This window comes from Dermacentor albipictus, chromosome 10, assembly GCF_038994185.2.
Source record: "Dermacentor albipictus isolate Rhodes 1998 colony chromosome 10, USDA_Dalb.pri_finalv2, whole genome shotgun sequence".
In the NCBI taxonomy this organism is placed as follows: domain Eukaryota; kingdom Metazoa; phylum Arthropoda; class Arachnida; order Ixodida; family Ixodidae; genus Dermacentor; species Dermacentor albipictus.
Window position 1 is genome coordinate 17,086,612 of NC_091830.1, and position 17,321 is coordinate 17,103,932.

Sequence of the window (17,321 nt, forward strand, 5' to 3'; positions counted from 1 at the left end):
GGCCATGTTGTCCCTGCAAACTTCTTAATCTCATCCGCCCACCTAACTTTCTGTCGCCCCCCGCTACACTTCCCTTCCCTTGGAATCCAGTCCGTAACCCTTAATGACCACCGGTTATCTTCCCCCCTCATTACATGTCCTGCCCATGCCCATTTCTTTTTCTTGATTTCAACTGAGATGTCATTAACTCGCGTTTGTTCCCTCCCCCAATCTGCTTTTTTCCTATCTCTTAACGTTACACCTATCATTCTTCTTTCCATAGCTCGTTGCGTCGTCCTCAATTTAAGTAGAACCCTCTTCGTAAGCCAATACGTAAATTTGACTAATTTGTAAACCTTGTAAAAGGCATGCACGGTATTGTGTTGCCTTTCAACAGAATGACTTCAGATGTTCACAGAATAGACTGTCAAGCCAGTTGTTTCATCACGAATAACTTAATCGCAGCGAACAGGGGGGGAAAAGTGAGGCACACACGCACATACAGCAAGCGCTCTGTGGAATAACTTCGTGCCTCACTCTGTCTCGTTGTCGTGCCCTCGAAGTTATCCACCATTTATCTATTGAATTGAACAAAAAAGGAGAGCACACGGACACGTTTCCTACAACGGGTTTTGTCGGGGACCCAGGTTGGAACATTTCCTGCGCCTTCACAGATGAACCATATTGTAGTACGTATAAGGCATTGTTTGCTGTATGCTTTTCTCTTTCTTTTTCTTTGTTGGCCGATATCGATAGATTGAAAAGCAAAGGGCAGACACACCCAGGTGGAGCGGCGGCTTGCCGGCATGTTTGAAAGGAAAGGAGCCCAATCGGAAGAGTTCTAACAATGTTCAACTAAAGCGTCGCTGCTCGAAGTCAACAAAGCTTGAGAAGTTGAGGACCCCGCAACGCGCTGTGGAACAATGAAATCACAGACCTCCTAGCGTTTAGATACAGAAAGACAGCGATGTGAATTGGGAAGCACAGAGAGATAGGCTACATACTACAGATTGGCCTAAATAGAAGACGGAGTTTTCCAAGCGATCTATTGTGTAGAGTACAGCCATCCGGTGTTCTATCAGAGTTGCAGAACAGATGCTAAGAGGACAGAAGCGCAGTCGCGGACGACAGAGGATTAGGCGGTGGGTTGAGGTTAGTCAAATTTGCAGACCGTTAGTGGAGTTGGCTTACACAAAACAAGGGTTAATTGGAGATCGCTGGGAGAAGCCTTCGTGCTGCAGTGGACCTAAGATAGGCTGCTGCTGTTTGCGACGATATTAACCTTGTCGAAGTTCATTTGTCATCGAATATGACTTTTGCCGCAGCGATTACTGTCCTTAAGGCTCCACAATTTCAACCACTCGACAGCTTTCGGCACACTCCCGACAAGAAAGAAGAAAAAAAAGAAAACTGTTTTGAATAGGAAGAATAATGTTTTAAGAACGAATGCCTAATGTAATCTGAATTTAGTGACACTACTACGCTAAACTTTCGCGATTTCTACAGTCAATGGAAACCGCATAACAAAGTCTACGTATGATCGCGGGACCTTGCTTCAAACAAGTTTCGTGGCGCAGGCACACAGCAATAGTCCTTGCCAAATCACCGGCCACAATTCGTAATCTTCAAGATGTAGCGTAAAGCAAATAATTTAATAGCTAAGTAGTCATTTTTTGTTGTTGTTTGCTCGATTACGCGTTTCGATTTAACACGTAAGTAATGTCTACCTCTGTGAGTTATCCAGCTCAGTGACTAAAATTATTTATCTGCCACAGGCGATTTAAACAAAAAAAAGTTATGGTCTACAGAAAGTCAGCTGGCATATATAAAGAAAGCCCCACTTTAACAAAGAAAGAAACCAACCAATCACTTATGACCGCAGTGTGGTCATACCGATGTTTCGCTCTTCTTGATGACATTTATTATCCCTTAATTATTAAAATTAAGGATTCAAACGTCAAAGCGCTGCTTCAAGGTTTCTTACACTCCAAAGAATAAATTCAGCGCTTTGAATGGAACCCATTGTATGGACATGCCGATGATTCGTCGCCATTAAGTTCGTGGAAGTTGCTGTATGAAATAACCGCACTAGTGGCAATGGTCTTCGTCGTAGAGCGATGCCGACACCCTTTTGATAAAAACGCGACGCATAGCTCGATAATACTACTACAGGGCACAAGAGTTCCTCGCAAAGGTTATCAGGGGAAACTCTAGCGCTATTGGCAAACAGTAGATTTATGCACGACAGTTCATCCAACGTGGACGTGCTTGGCTAAGATTTGTCCTTCTGGCTTCAAACGGTTTATAGCTTTCCTAATTGATGCTATTCGATAGCAAATTGAGTAGTAAATGCAATAATAAGCAATAATAGGCAAGAGTGCCGATGCTTACTAGTAGTCTTGCAGTGTTAAGAAAACTATCACTGCTCCGAAATTTCAGTAGCGTGTAGTACATGCACAACGGCGTGTGAAGACATTGTACGAGCATATAGATTAGACGAATGCAGATGTATGTGCTACCCTCGCCATTTCAACCATGGAGTTTCATACATTAATTACTAGAGTGAAATCTGGCGCTAGTGTCTACGGGAGCTGCAGTGGTAGCGGCTGTACCAGCATGGGAATTATGGGAAGTACATGGATTTGCCTAAACGTCGTCCTTCTGGCCTCAAACGGCCTTGTGACCTAGTGCAGTCGTCATTTTCGACAACGTACAGCGTAATAAACGATTCGATAGACATTATGAAAATTGTCCGACGGCAGGATTCCTGCACAGGACCACTATACATGGTATACACAAACGTCATTCAAGGATACTCCGCGACTTCCGGTTTACGGCGGCGCCATGTTGGGGAACTTATAGGTTTATGCGCTTGCCTGTTGATAAGGTTCCCCAAGATGGCGGAATGTAGCGGAAGCAGACGACAGCAGCGGATGTGACGTCACGTGCATACTATGTATAGAAGAAACGGCCAATATTGAAACCATTACGCCACGGACGCATGAATCGACAGGCGATGCGAAATGCCCTTATGAATTTATTGGGGGCATGCAAGTGCCTTGAGACGCCTGGCGCGTTTCGATTTGGCCACCTCGACAAGCTCGATCGTTTGCAATTAGTAGCGATGTGCGCCTGTTCGCAGCGTCTTTTGCACTTCGAAGAGTATAGATTGCTCTGCAATTTACGGCAATGAAGATATACCAAGCGTAACAAACACAACCACAAGAACGTCTGAATCCACGAGCACGAAGATCAGACAAATCCACGCAATTCCCATCATTCCCATGGTAGGTCATGGCTCTAGTATATTGCAGGAAACTGATTTCTGCAGACCGCCGGAATTGTATCTGGTAATATTTGTCGGGAAATGCTGCGAGAAAGGCACCAGTCCCGCAGGCAACGCTATAGGGAGTATTCAAGTGACGTCACGTACACCATACCGTTACTATTCACAGCGTCCACTGTGCTGCTGGAGATAAGCGGAGTTAGAGAACACATAGGCTTTCACCGTGCTCGCTGTACTACAATATGGCGAACTCGATGACGTCAGTGCATACCTCGTATAGCCGGAACCTACGCGCTCTGTGGCGTTCGCGTTGCCGGTAGTCGAAGCCCCTACATTGTCCCCATTGTTGTACTCGCGTTTCACGGCCAGATAACGATCGATACACGATAAGAACGTGGCATGTTTCCCTCTCATTTCCTCATGCAATCTTTGTACCCTGTTATCTACGGTTATCGCTGCGTTGAGGGCTCACGTGCTAAGCGTAACCTTCATCTGAAGTTGCAAAGGAACGCGGAAATGTTAACACGAAGCCATGTCGCTCAATACTTCTAATATCTATTGTGGTCCCATTTCTTCTCCGTGTTCGTTTGTTTGCCAGCATTTTGTTGTCTTTCTTACTTTCTTAAATTTATTTTGTTGCAATGAAGCATGCAGGTCCTCCTTGAATGTGTAAATTGTATGCGCTGCGACATTTTAGTGGGCTTCTTATATACAACTTCAACACTTTTGGAATGATTCCGAGCTGTTTCACCTCTCATTCTTTCTTTCCCCGAAATGTTATCTCCAAAGTGATTAGCTTTAAGAGTTTAACAATCGAAATTCCGTTCTCAGTCAAAGTAAGCCTTTCGATTTCTACATCCAGCAATCACGATCAAAGAATGGAATACAGCGCAATCAGCCACAGGCGGCTGCTAAAGAACACCTGGCATATTAGGTCAACGGCAGTGAAGAAGACATGGGCAAAACAATGCCACTTCGAGCTGAGAAGCACGGGACACTTACCGGTTGAGCGGAGCCGCCCTTGAAAAGCCGCTCGCGCGACAATTGACAGCGAGGGACCGGGCAAAACGAGAAGGCGGCAAGCAGCTCAACGCTCCTTGAAGCACCACACGGGCGACGAAGCACGACGCCGGCGAAATGCGTTCAACTTGAAAACGGCAACTGGCGTAGCGAAACAGGCCCGCCTTGTCACGCTTTCCTCCGATGACTTGTAGTAGACGGCCGCGCGATTAGCAACGATCAGGAAAGCCGCGAAAAGCCCGGAGGTCACTGGTGACAACCGCCGATGAAAGAGCTGGTTTTTATACAAAGTGTGTAGCACAGGCCTTGATCGCCAACTGCCTTGCAAGAGCCAAGCTAAACGTGGCGTAATCACTGTTGCCGGGCTGCTGAAACTACGTAAAATCGATCTGCGTAGCTTCCAGGGGGTGGCCGCATCAGCTATCACGTGTTGCCGTTTCAAATCCGGAACCGCTCAGAAAGCCACGTCTGTTGCAGTGGGTCATCGCTGTCCCGTTCCTCGCGAGCTTGCCCTGTCCGGCAAGATACAGACGAGAAAGTGGAGACGATGGGGTGGCAGGAGTGGTGGGGTTATTCAGCTCGATCGTCCCAGTCTAGCAGCAACAGGGAGAAGAAAGCAGCTGCAGTGGCCGCCACTGTCATCAGCTGGGACGTTTCACATCGGGTAATCGAGAAACCAGGAAAGCTTGCGCCGTTCGAAACGAGAACGCTTGAACGCTTGGGGACCAGGGGCTGTATATAGCTGTAGTACGGTAGAACGTCGAAGCGGTATGAACACGGAGAGTTGGGCGCGCGGAAGCTTTGAGCCAGCACGCTGCTTGCACGGCTTCCGCGCCGCGCGCGTTCCAAGTAGGATTGTGGGACGCCGCAACGTGACTTCGGACGGTGTGTGAAAACGCGAGGAAGGGGGTGAGAGAGAGGGCGCTAGCGCTGCGGCTTGGCTTGGATAGTCGCGGCGCGCGTTGCCGCCACACGCGAGGCCAGACAACGGCCTTTCTCCCCTCTCGCCGAACCTCTGTTTCTTTCTCTCTTCACAGAACAGCCCTCCCGGCCGACAGCGGCGAGGAGACGGCGGTGCGAAGTACGTACGCGCACGGCGCACGTAGTGGACGTACAACCGTACATTGCCTCATTAGTTCCGTGCAGCGGGAACAATGCCGCGAGGCTTGCACAAACGCTTGCACGGGAAACAAAGCGCGGAAGGATACGCTTTAGCTGTGTCAGCCCTCCTGTTTCAGACGTTGAGTTCGTGAGGCTCGTCAAACAGTCGTCGAGACTTAATTTCTGTCTTGCCAACCTCAGATTCACTAGTACGGAAAGCGAAACAAAACCGACTGATCGATTGGCCGGGGGTCTCCGTAACTTCCGCAGTGGTGCACGGAACTACCGAGACATGAGTCTCGCCCTCGCCCCATAGCAAAGGGTAGTACGCGCTCCGTGCCTCGTGTCCTTCCTTGGCAGGCCCGCTTGTGTTGGCGGATCGCTTTCACAATCGCCGCAATCGCTCCTCGTCAAGCGGCTCGTCTGCTGTCATTTGCACACGCAGCTCTGTCTCCCGATCAGCACGTCGGTTAATGCGATAGCATTGACGTCGCTTAATCAAATCAACGTCGGCGCGCTCACCTCACAAGTACGCTCACTCTCATTTCTCGGGCGTGAGCGAGAAGTGAGGGGTGATTACGAGAAGTGAGGGGTGACTACGAGAAGTGAGGGGTGACTACGAGTGAGCGCTGCGCCGGACAAAAATACTAGCGTCTAAGCGTTCCCAAGTGCCCGCCTTTTTTGGCAGACCTAGCCAATCAACACACTACGCAACCAATTTGTAACACAATGACTTGAGCGATAAACTTAGTGCCCCTTTCTTCTCGCTTTTGTACGGGCACAGTGTCACCGGCAGGGGGCACACATGCCAAAATGGGCTTTCGCCTATACCTGAACTTGCGCTGCCAATGTGCGCTTGAGCCGGGGTAACATTAAGCCTATTCAAATCAGTTTATTTTAATTCCAAATACGCCATTATACCGTCATGAGAGGTCAGAATGGCTCGGACGTCGCCCATGTGGGATAAGCCCGAGGCATTTTCACCTATCTGGAAGGCTAATGAAGGACTCGGAACAAAATGAGATTGGCATAGCTTTACGTTATGCCAGTCCCCCAACCTCCTCCTCTAATCTCTTTAAAGGGACGCTACATAGAGACAGTACATCAGACTAGACTGATAAAGTATTATTTCAGAACTCTATCTGTGTTAATTTTGAGTTGAAAGGAGAAAATGGAGGTCAAACTTAAAACTTCGAACTTCCCGCCGAAACCCTGACGCCGGTTCGTTACACAAGGTCATAAATTTCAAACCGCTATTTCGTATTTTGGTCTCTGCGACCCCAGTGAAAGTTCTCAAAACTCACTATGTTCTGCCTTCGGCCCTTCTAAAATACAATGTAGTCCATTTTTATCTATAACAACTTAAGCAAGTTCCGTCCAATTTGATGACGTCACAGAGCACTGGCGCGAAAACTTCCGAGGCAGCGTCTGGCTTATTAAGCCAGACGTCAAGATAACACAGGCTTTTCTTGTATTGCAGAAGGATAGTTTGCTACTACAACTCAATTATTTTTTCCTCTTAATGGTCACTTTGTTGGAATAGAGTATCAACGAAACTAATACTTATTAACACGAACGAAATACAGGAAACGGCAGAGGGCTTACGTGCACCACTTCCGTGTATCCGTCCCGAGTTTTTTCCCGCGCCGGCAAAGAAAGGTAAAGTGGCCGTCACGCTTGACGTGAGCACACTTGATCACTACCCAAACGAATATAACTCGCGTATCGGCTCGTTTCCCTTCGATTAAGTTTCTCGGCACGACTCGTTAGGCTGGCGCCTATTAAGTAGACGCTGGCTCGCAAGGCATCTGCGCCCGCACTTGGTCTGTATTCCGAACCTCAAGGCTGACGTGATTCTGAATGCTATGCATGGCTGCTGCCTCTGTCGGCTGCATCGTCAACAGCGTCCTTCGCATTGATCCCATTCTCGTGCACGACCTACTTATTGTCTCCTTCCCTTCTTCCAAAACTGCACCGGCGTTTAAAACCAGCACATGACGTTACATTTTCGACTGGTCATTCTTTGTTACAGCGTAAGCTGTTATCGGCTCATTTCAGTAGCTGTTTCGGTAGGCGATGGTGTCCGCCTCAGCCGGTGTCCGTGGCAGCTATCGCCGGGAATGAGAAAAAAAAAAAAAAACTGTTCCCGCCGGGCATGAGCCCTGGTCCGCTAAGTGGGAGTCAGCTACTCTACTAATGAGTCAGGCCAGGGCTTTTTTTCTTCTTATTTATTGCACGGAATTATGAGTAGTGCCATTCCGACACTATGCCAGTGCTTGCTATAGCATGCAAGGGAAAAAGAAAAGCCCCATAAACGCGTCGTATATCGCGCGAGACGACACGCGATGTGACACGTACGCCGGGTATATCGAAACGTGCACATTTTGCATCGCAGTTGCATGTTAAAGGCACTCAAAGAAGTTCGAGGAAGAAGAATATATAATTTATTTATTCTTTAGGCGCCGTCATGAGTTCACGACACAGTGGGTTGCTCCGTTTCTAAACTTTGCGATTGCCGTACGCCAGAGCTGCCATAATACACGCGTATACAGCACCCTCGTTTATCTTCACTTGTTTTTACGGGCACCGCATTAATAGTTTTCGAAATAGCGCACTCCCTCACATAAAATGAATATTGAAATGTTGACAGATTGGCGAAAAAGTGTTGACTCAATATGCTTTCGATAATGTCTCAAGCGTTACTGAACGTACACAACAATAACTCAACAGTAACTTTGTGGAACACTTCACCGCAGTATAAAGTCACTGACTAAATGCTGTCGATTTGTTGTCGAATAATATTCAGTATTATTGAGCCCTATTGAGCAATATTGGAATTGAACATCTATGTGCAAAACAAACACACACACACACACATGCGTGCGTTTACATATGCGTTTACATGTGCGTGTACATATATATTATTTCATTGATCCCAATATTGATTGATTGAGGGGTGGTTACCCGCCCCAACAGGGGTCTTTAGGGCAAATAAAGTTAAGTGGCCAAGAATCTTGACGTGCCCAAAACCCCGCGCCCAGCTTCTGTTCTACTGCACTCCTTCCGAGTTCTTTTGTATACCCTTCTGCGTTGTTTTGTACGCCCGGCAGTTTGCGCGCCCATTAACTTCGGGCTAAAGAGGAACTAACTAAAGCTCCCTAATAGGGAGCTTCGCATTTCGCGCAACTAACATTTTGGAGACGCAAATCGCCGGGTTTACATACGAATGCAAGAAAAAGAAAGAAGAAAGGTATATTCAAAAGAAAGCAAACAGTAACGGATCGGTGCGTGGAGCTTAGGGTACGTAAAGTGCCCTTTCAGAGCCCAATGCGGTTTGGGAAGCGCAATATCTAAACGTCCCCATTATATACACTGACTGCTATCCACAACGCAAATAAAAAAAATTAAATTATGGGGTTTTACGTGCCAAAACCACTTTCTGGTTACGAGGCACGACGTAGTGGAGGACTCCGGAAATTTCGACCACCTGGGATACTTTAACATGCACCTAAGTGTAAGTACCCGGGTGTTTTCGCATTTGGCCCCCATCGAAATGCGGCCGCCGCGGCCGGGATTCGATCCCGCGACCTCGTGCTTAGCAGCCCAACACCACAGCAAACAAATTTTGCTTTGTGTCTTGACGTCACGATCTCGATGGGGCCAGATCCGGCACATTAGTATGAAATTGAAGTGTTTCTAACCGCTTTCCAACCTTGATACGCTTGCCAAGTGTCATTCTTTCACGTGCGAGGATCGTGTTAGCGAGTTTCCAAAACTACGAAAATATTTGTGCCACGTACTGCCTTTGTCGCGTTTTGGCCATCCTTCGTTGCTTTCACTATGCACGTAGGCGACGCTGGCATTGTGTAAACTAAGATCTCTCTCTCTCTTTCATCTCACTCATAAAATAAATAAAGAAAAGAGTGCGAGCCAAGCTCACGCATTCGCAACCACTCTTCGGCGCCAGCGCCAAGGCCACAGCGCACGTTTCTTACATATAGCCGTTGCGACTTGTCGAAAGAGGCTCGCGAGTCACTGTCTGCGTGGTCCGAGAAATACTCGATAAAGAAGAAGGAAGTAAGAAAGGCTCGGCTGCCACCAAGGAGGTTAAAGAAAAACTTTAACCTCCTTGGCTGCCACGGCCGTCTTCAAAGATCACGCGCGCTAAGCGAATGGCGAGGAAAAAACGCTGTGCCCGCAAGGTCCGGCTAGGTATGAGGTGTAGGCACATATTTATAGCAGTACGTGAGAATGACAAGAGAAATTATCTAACCTGTTAGCCATTTTCAACGGACATTTTTAGTACGGTGGACAAAGTGTACAATCACTGCACTCCACCGGGACGATAACGTATGCGGCAGAAAATTTAGAGGGTATCAAAGAAGTTCGAGAAGCTGGAGAACGTGCAACGAGTCACATGACGAAAAATTATCGGCGTAATATTGACACCGGAAGACTGAGATGTGCATTGCAGAGCACAAGGGGATAGCCGATATTATAGGTGACATTAAGAGAGATAAAATGGAGCTGGACAGGCCACGCAACGCGTACAGGGCAGATAACCGGTGGGCCATTACAGCTACAGGATGGCTGCTAAGGGGAAGGGAAGCGCAGTCGAGGAAGGCAGAAAACTGTGTGGTATGATCCAATCAGAAAATTCGCAGGCACAGAATGGGGGGTCAGCTCTCGCAGGCCAGGGGTGATTGGAGATCGTTGGAAGATATCTTCGCCCTGCAGTGGACATAAAGATCGGCTGACGATCACAACTCATGTCGCATCGCCAGCCGTCCTCAAACTGTTTTGGATGTGCGAAGACTGTCCACATCATCATCATCGTCATGATCATCATCATCAGCCTGGTTACGCCCACTTCAGGGCAAAGGCCTCTCCCATACTTCTCCAACTAGCCCGGTCATGTACTAATTGTGGCCATGTTGTCCCTGCAAACTTCTTAACTGCCCACATACACATACCGTCTTTGCGAAATGAACTCTTTCCATTAGTTCGTTTTCTCGATTGTGTAGTAAACATTTCAGACAGGAATACGAAAGCAGTGCCTACATAAATTTAAACGCGGCGAAAGCGCGATCCAATCCGGCACCACCTGCGTGACGAACTGCGGGTACACGGCGCGCTACCTATAAACAACCTGCAGAACGTGACGTCACGAAGTTGCGGCGGCACTGCCATCACATTCGTCGTCGTCATCATCATCCCGGCTATGCCCACTGCAGGGCAAATGCCTCTCCCCCACTTCTCCAACCACCCCGGTCATGTGCTAATTGTGGCCATGTTGTCCCTGCAAACGTCTTACTCATCTAACTGTCTGCCACCCCCTGCTTTGAATCCAGTCCGTAACCCTTAATGACCATCGGTTATCTTCCCTCCTCATTACATGTCCTGCCCATGCCCATTTCTTCTTGATTTCAACTAAGGTGTCATTAACTAGCGTTTGTTCAATCACCCAATCTGCTCTTTTCTTATCTCTTAACGTTACACTCATCATACTTCTTCTTTCTGTAGCTCATTGCGTCGTCCTCAATTTAAGTAGAACCCTTTTCGTAAGCCTCCATGTTTCTGCCCCGTAGGTGAGTACTGGTAAGACACAGTTGCTATACACTTTTCTCTTGAGGGATAATGGCAACCTGCTGTTCATGATCTGAGAATGCCTGCCAAACGCACCCCAGCCCATTCTTATTCTTCGGATTATTTCAGTCTCATGGTCCGGATCTGCGGTCACTACCTGCCCTAAGTAGGTGTATTCCCTTACCACTTCGAGTGCCTCGCTACCTATCGTAAACTGATGTTCTCTTCCGAGACTGTTAAACATTACTTTAGTTTTCTGCAGGTTAATTTTCAGACCCACCCTTCTGCTTTGCCTCTCCAGGTCAGTGAGCATGCATTGCAATTGGTCTCCTGATCGAGTTACTAAGCAAGGCAATACCATCAGCGAATCGCAAGTTGCTAAGGTATTCTCCATCAACTTTTATCCCCCATTCTTCCCACTCCAGGTCTCTGAATACCTCCTGTAAACATGCGGTGAATAGCATTGGAGAGATCGTATCTCCCTGTCTGACGCCTTTCTTTATTGGGATTTTATTGCTTTCTTTGTGGAGGACTACGGTGGCTGTCGAGCCGCCGCTATAGATATCTTCCAGTATTTTTACATATGGCTCATCTACACCCTGATTCCGTAATGCCTCCATGACTGCTGATGTTTCGACTGAATCAAACGCTTTCTCGTAATCAATGAAAGCTATATGTAAGGGTTGGTTATATTCCGCACATTTTCTCTATAAGTCGCTGAATCGCCTCGCAACGTAAGACCCCATCAGTCAAGCAGTGACAGCTTACGCCCGTCCCTGTACGTCGGGGTGTCACGCTGAGTCTTGAATCACGCAAAAGTGAAAAACCATTCCTCGAAAGTGATCGATTGATCAGGCGACCCCTGCTCACTAACCACCACTCTCACCAAGCGCTAAGTATATGACGGAAAGAGAACGCAAAAAAACATTCCGTCGCCAATTCTTACCACGAGCAGTTGCACTCCGCCGAGTCTGCTTCTCAGCACGCCGACGCCAACCAACCGCAAAAGACAACGGCGTTCCAACCCAGCACTCACACACAACCTGTCACTTCCAAGCCCACTGGCAGCGCAAGCACTTGAGCGAAGAAGACACCTGAAGCGGACGCCAAACCAGATCCAACCGCCCGTCGAGCGCCGCCGCCGTCGGCATCAATACGTCGATAGCGTTACAAGCACCTGTCAGGTGACTTGACGACGACCGAAGCCTGCCGTGGCACCTTCTTACAACGAGTAAGCGACCGAGCGAAGCGGCTCTTTCGCTTCTCAGTCGGGAGAGTAATGTGATCCGCCAAGCAGGCGCGCGCGCGCGAAAGCGCAGTTTCGATTTCCCCCTCCCGTCCTCTCCTCCTTTCACCATTTATTTCACTCTCTCCCTTCTCCCCCTTCACTTTAGTTTTCTCATCTACGTTCTGTGGGCGGCACGTTCACGACGCTCATTAAGAGTGAACAAACGACAGATGCAGCAAGAGAGCAAGGAGAACGTGAGGTGAGGAGGTTCAACACGCTCGGCCCCGATTGTCTACCCTACATTTGGGGAAAGGGAAATAACGATAACAAGAAAAGAGGGAGCCAGTGTGAACACACTCGCTGATACATGTTCGCCCACGCTGCCACTGCCGGTTGTGCCATGCAGTCGCCTTCAAGGAAGTCGTCAGCGCTTGTGGGGATCGCACGCGCGTCCCGATATCTCCGGAGCGGCCACGCGGTTATCACGCGATAATCACGTGCTCGCTCGCGGAGGGTAGCGGGGAGAGGGCACTTTCGTCGCTCCCGCTGCTCTTCGCGCCTGGCCGTGACGCTGCAGCCAAGGCACCCCGTTCCCTCCTTTCCCTTTCTTGGAACCGGGCAGACTCCTCTCCGCCGCTCGGGAGAAGCGCTATTCCCCCGACGCATCTTTGTCTCACGGCGGAAGAGCTAGCGAACGGCCGCATCTCAAATCAGCCGCTGAGACCGCCGCACGCCGTCCCCCTGTGGCGCCCGGACCTTGGTGTGCGACTCACCGCCCCAGGGCCCGAGCGCGGATCCACTTTTGGGTGAGCTGAACTCTTATCAGCCTCTTTTGTGGTTCCCACATTGTGCGGTTTGTTTCACCCCAGACGTGCGGAATTCTCCGCCGCTGCGGTTGTGTTTTGTGCTGTATTTGTGTGTGTTGTTGCTGTTGTTGTCTGTTGGAACATTTGTACTCTAAGGTGAATAAACACCTTAGGTCGAGACTCACCCTGTCCCCACTGGCCTGAACCCGCCGTGGTCGCAACTCACTGCGAACCGCGGGTTAGGGGTCACAGCTCTGACTGCTAGGGCTGCTGCGAAAGTGCTAGGGAGCGACTGCCGCTCCGTCGGCGCTGTGCGATCCAGAGAAGGGTCAGGTGCGCACGCGCGAGCCTGAGTAATACCCCTATATTTGGCGCCCAACGTGGGGCCAGAGGTGTGACAGGTTGAGTCTGTTTGTGTGAGTGATTGCCACTTCACGAACGAACCATGGCAGCATACAGGGCTGATTTACAGCCGTTGTATACGCTGTCGCAGGTTGCTACCAACAGGCAACAATTCGAAGCGGCGGTAACTGCTACCGCTCAGTCATGCCCGGCGGCGGACATTAGCCCTGGGAATTTGATAAGCTTCGAAGAGGGTAGCGCTACACACGAGGCGCTCTCTCCGGCAGGATGTACCCTTGAAGGCGTGAGGCACATTACGCCGAACCCTTCGCCAGTGTTTGCGGAGAGCATGGAGCCACTGCGGCATACTTGCTCGACGCGTTCTGCTCCTGTGCCAGGCATTACTGGCCAGAGCGAGCCTCGTACCCTTGAAGGCGTGAGGCACATTACGCCGAACCCTTCGCCAGTGTTTGCGGAGAGCATGGAGCCACTGCGGCATACTTGCTCGACGCGTTCTGCTCCTGTGCCAGGCATTACTGGCCAGAGCGAGCCTCAACAGGCGCTGTTGCAGGATGCGATGCGCTTGATTGAGAGGTTGACAGGTGCCGTGCAGAACACTCTGCTGACATCTGCCGCCGCTGCTAGACCGAGAGTGAGGGTGGACTTACCCACCTACAGCGGGTATCATGATTCAGTTAGCGTCAACGAATACCTCGATCGCGTGCTGACTTACCAGAGCGCAACGGGGCTGTCCGATGGCGAGATACTGGAACGCGTCGTACCAGTGTCGTTAACTGATCACGCTGCCCGCTGGTTCCGGCTTACTGGCTACCGGTCTAGCACGCTGGCTGAGTTCCGAGCGGGATTACGCGAGGAATTCCTGCCCGCAGATTACGAGCGTCGTCTGCGGCGCGAGTTGGAGCTACGTACTCAGCATCCGGACGAATCCTTGCTCGAGTACGTCAGGGCGATGGACGAACTTTATCGTACCGCTGACCCTACCGCTCCGAACTGCGATAAGGTGGAGAGAGTCACACGACAAGCTCATCCCACCTTCGCAGCGTACCTAAGAGGCAGCAAGTTCAGGGATTTGGATGAGCTGGCCTCGGAGGCAAAGCGCATACAGGCGGACATACTCGCCTTGCGCTCATACCGACCTCCACCCCCAGCGTCGAGGGCACTTGAGCCGCGATGCGCGTGGAACGGGGACACTTTTCGCACTCGTTCCGGTGGAGATGGTGTGGTTGCTTTCAGTGACGGACAACTGAGAAACGGTTGGGGCTTATCTGACCGGGCTCTCGATCCGTACACTTATGCCATGCGTGCAGCATGCGCTGCCGATGGCCGAGGTATGCAGAATCGTGGTCGATATGCCGGCTCGATGATGCGAGAGCAGAGCGTACCTGCAAGGGAGCAGTCGATACAGAGGAACAAAGGTCAAACGGCGCGAGGCACTGGACGCCAAGCCCGTCAAAGGCCGGCTCTCCTCTGTTATCGGTGCAACCAGCCGGGGCACTTCGCCCGGGATTGCAGACAGCCTGCGAACCGAGAGCACGCGCTTTCGGGAAACGAGCGGGGCCGCCGGTGAGCAATGCTGCATGGCCGGCGGCGGTTACAGCGGTGCGAAGTGAGACACACGAACTCCTTGCCCCGCTGGCTTGTCGTTTTGGATTGCCCAGCGACACGCCAGTCCCGCTCATAGAGGTTACAGTCGCCCGGCGCAGGTTTTTTGCGCTGTTAGACACAGGAGCAAGCGCTTCACTATTTGGCGACGAGGTGTGTGAACATCTCCGTCGGAGCACTATCCGACTGAGAGAGAGTAATGTGACCTTCCGACTGGCCAGCGGCACGGCACACGCGAGCTGTGCTGCTAGGCTTGTGGTGCGGTGGGAGAAACGAGTGAGGCGACAGCGCCTAGCTCACCTTCCCGGCCTGTCGGTTCCTATAATTCTTGGTAGAGATTTCCTCGCCAAGACGGGCATTGTTATTGACGTCTGCAACGGAGGATATAGGGAGCGAGCATGTGGCACCCTGAAACCTTTCGTTTCATTTCAAAAAGCGTCAGAGACAACTTCGTTCGATGATGCTTCGCGCGCAGACCGAACAAACGATTGCCCGAAAAGGTCCCTCAGAACGGTTGCGGCCGGGTCGAAATGCCGTCCGGCCAACCGCACTGAGAAAAGAGGCGCGGAGGGGAACTGCTCCCCTCCCGCAAAGCCCATAACCCCCGCTGCGGTGGCAGACTGTGCCGCAGTGAGGGGCGAACGATACCACCCGCTGCTGGACGACTCAAGCAGTTTGTCGGGGGAAGAAAAGGCTCGCCTCTCATCGCTTCTGACTGAATATGATGCCGTATTCACAGAGCGGCCTGGTTGCACTACGCTATACAGGCACAAAATTGAGACAGGTGACGCCTCTCCGTGGAAGTGCAATCCTCGGCCGGTGAGTTTGGCTAAGAGGAAAGCACTAGACAGCGCTCTGGACGAACTGCTCGATACAGGCGTTGTTGAAAGATCGGACAGCCCATGGGGTTTTCCTGTGGTGTTGGTTCCTAAAAAGGATGGGACGCCCCGCCTTTGTGTTGACTATCGCCGCCTGAACGAGGTGACACGCAAGGACGCATATCCGCTTCCTAGCATTCCCTCGATCGTATCCAACGTTGGCGGAGCGAAGTACTTCACTACGCTCGATGCAAGCAGAGGATACTTTCAGGTGGAGGTAGATCCCTGTGACCGAGAGAAGACTGCCTTCACTTGTCACAGGGGACTTTTCCAGTTTACCCGTATGCCATTCGGACTTGTCGGTGCGCCTGCGACTTACCAGCGCCTGATGGACCGTGTCTTGGGTGACGCAAGGTGGCACCACGCTCTTGCTTACCTGGACGATGTTGTGGTATACTCGCGTACCTTTGATGGGCACTTACGCCATCTCAGGGACGTGTTGGAGCGTCTGAGGTCTGCGGGGATAACGCTAAACCCGACCAAGACCCAGATTGCGGCAACCCGAGTAACGCTACTGGGGTTTAAACTGGATAACGGACGCCTTCTACCGTGTGATGACAAGGTTCAGGCATTATTGAACTACCCGTCACCGGAAGACATAGGCGGACTGAGACGCTTTTTGGGGCTGGCGAATTTCTATCGACAGTTCATCCCAAACTGCGCGGCACTGCAAGCCCCCTTGACAATGCTGTTGAGGAAAGGTGAGCAGTGGAGGTGGGGTCCCGAGCAAGAGGAGGCACTGCGCAACCTCGTAAACGCGCTCGTGGAAACCACCGAGTTAAGGCTACCTGATTTGAACAAAGAATTTGTCATTCATACGGACGCCAGCGACCTTGGCCTAGGAGCGGTTTTGCTCCAACAGCACGAAGGTAGCTTGCGCCCGGTAGCTTTTGCCAGCCGCTCTTTGACTGCCGCAGAGAAAAATTACTCCGTGACCGAAAAGGAATGTCTGGCGATCATTTTCGCTCTCAAAAAGTTTGATTACTATATTGATGGAGTCCCATTCATAATTGAGACCGATCATATGGCATTAACTTGGCTTATGCGCTTAGGAGAGCCGAGCGGCCGGCTCGCGCGATGGGCACTTCTCCTGCAGCGATACGATATTACCGTTCGCTACAGGAGAGGAAAGAACAACGTTGTGGCGGACGCACTTTCGCGCGCGCCCGTTGACTGTGAGAAGAGTGATATTACTACTCAACTCACCTCGCCCGAAACTGAGCTTGTGAGCGGACTAACCGCTGCGATGACTGAGGTTGTCAGGAGGGGTAATATTAATACCCATCGTGACCCCTCAGTGACTCAGCCGAAGAGCAGAGTAACTGCTACAATGCTCGACGGCGCTGGTCCCGAAGGAAGGGCGGATGAACCCCCTTCTCAGGACGAAAGCGTGAACCACTTGGACTGCGTCAGTTCAGTGGGGAGCGTGTTCGGCAGAAAGGAGCTGTTAGAGGCACAGCGGGAGGATCCAT

At 50.7% G+C, this 17,321-nt stretch overlaps 1 protein-coding gene across 3 annotated transcripts in view; it reads right to left on the minus strand.

Annotated features, from left to right (window-relative positions):
• Positions 1 to 17,321, minus strand: part of LOC135911490 (4-galactosyl-N-acetylglucosaminide 3-alpha-L-fucosyltransferase FUT6-like) — a 68,672-nt gene that overhangs the window by 19,798 nt on the left and 31,553 nt on the right. The window contains exon 1 of one of the 3 annotated variants that reach the window (XM_065443807.2): positions 11,919 to 12,146. The exons of 1 other annotated variant lie outside the window; for it this stretch is intronic. The gene's annotated coding sequence lies outside the window, so the exon portion shown is untranslated. Of the gene's footprint in view, positions 1 to 4,267; positions 5,162 to 11,918; positions 12,147 to 17,321 lie in introns of those variants that run through there. One more of the 3 variants, XM_065443805.2, reaches the window with a different exon arrangement.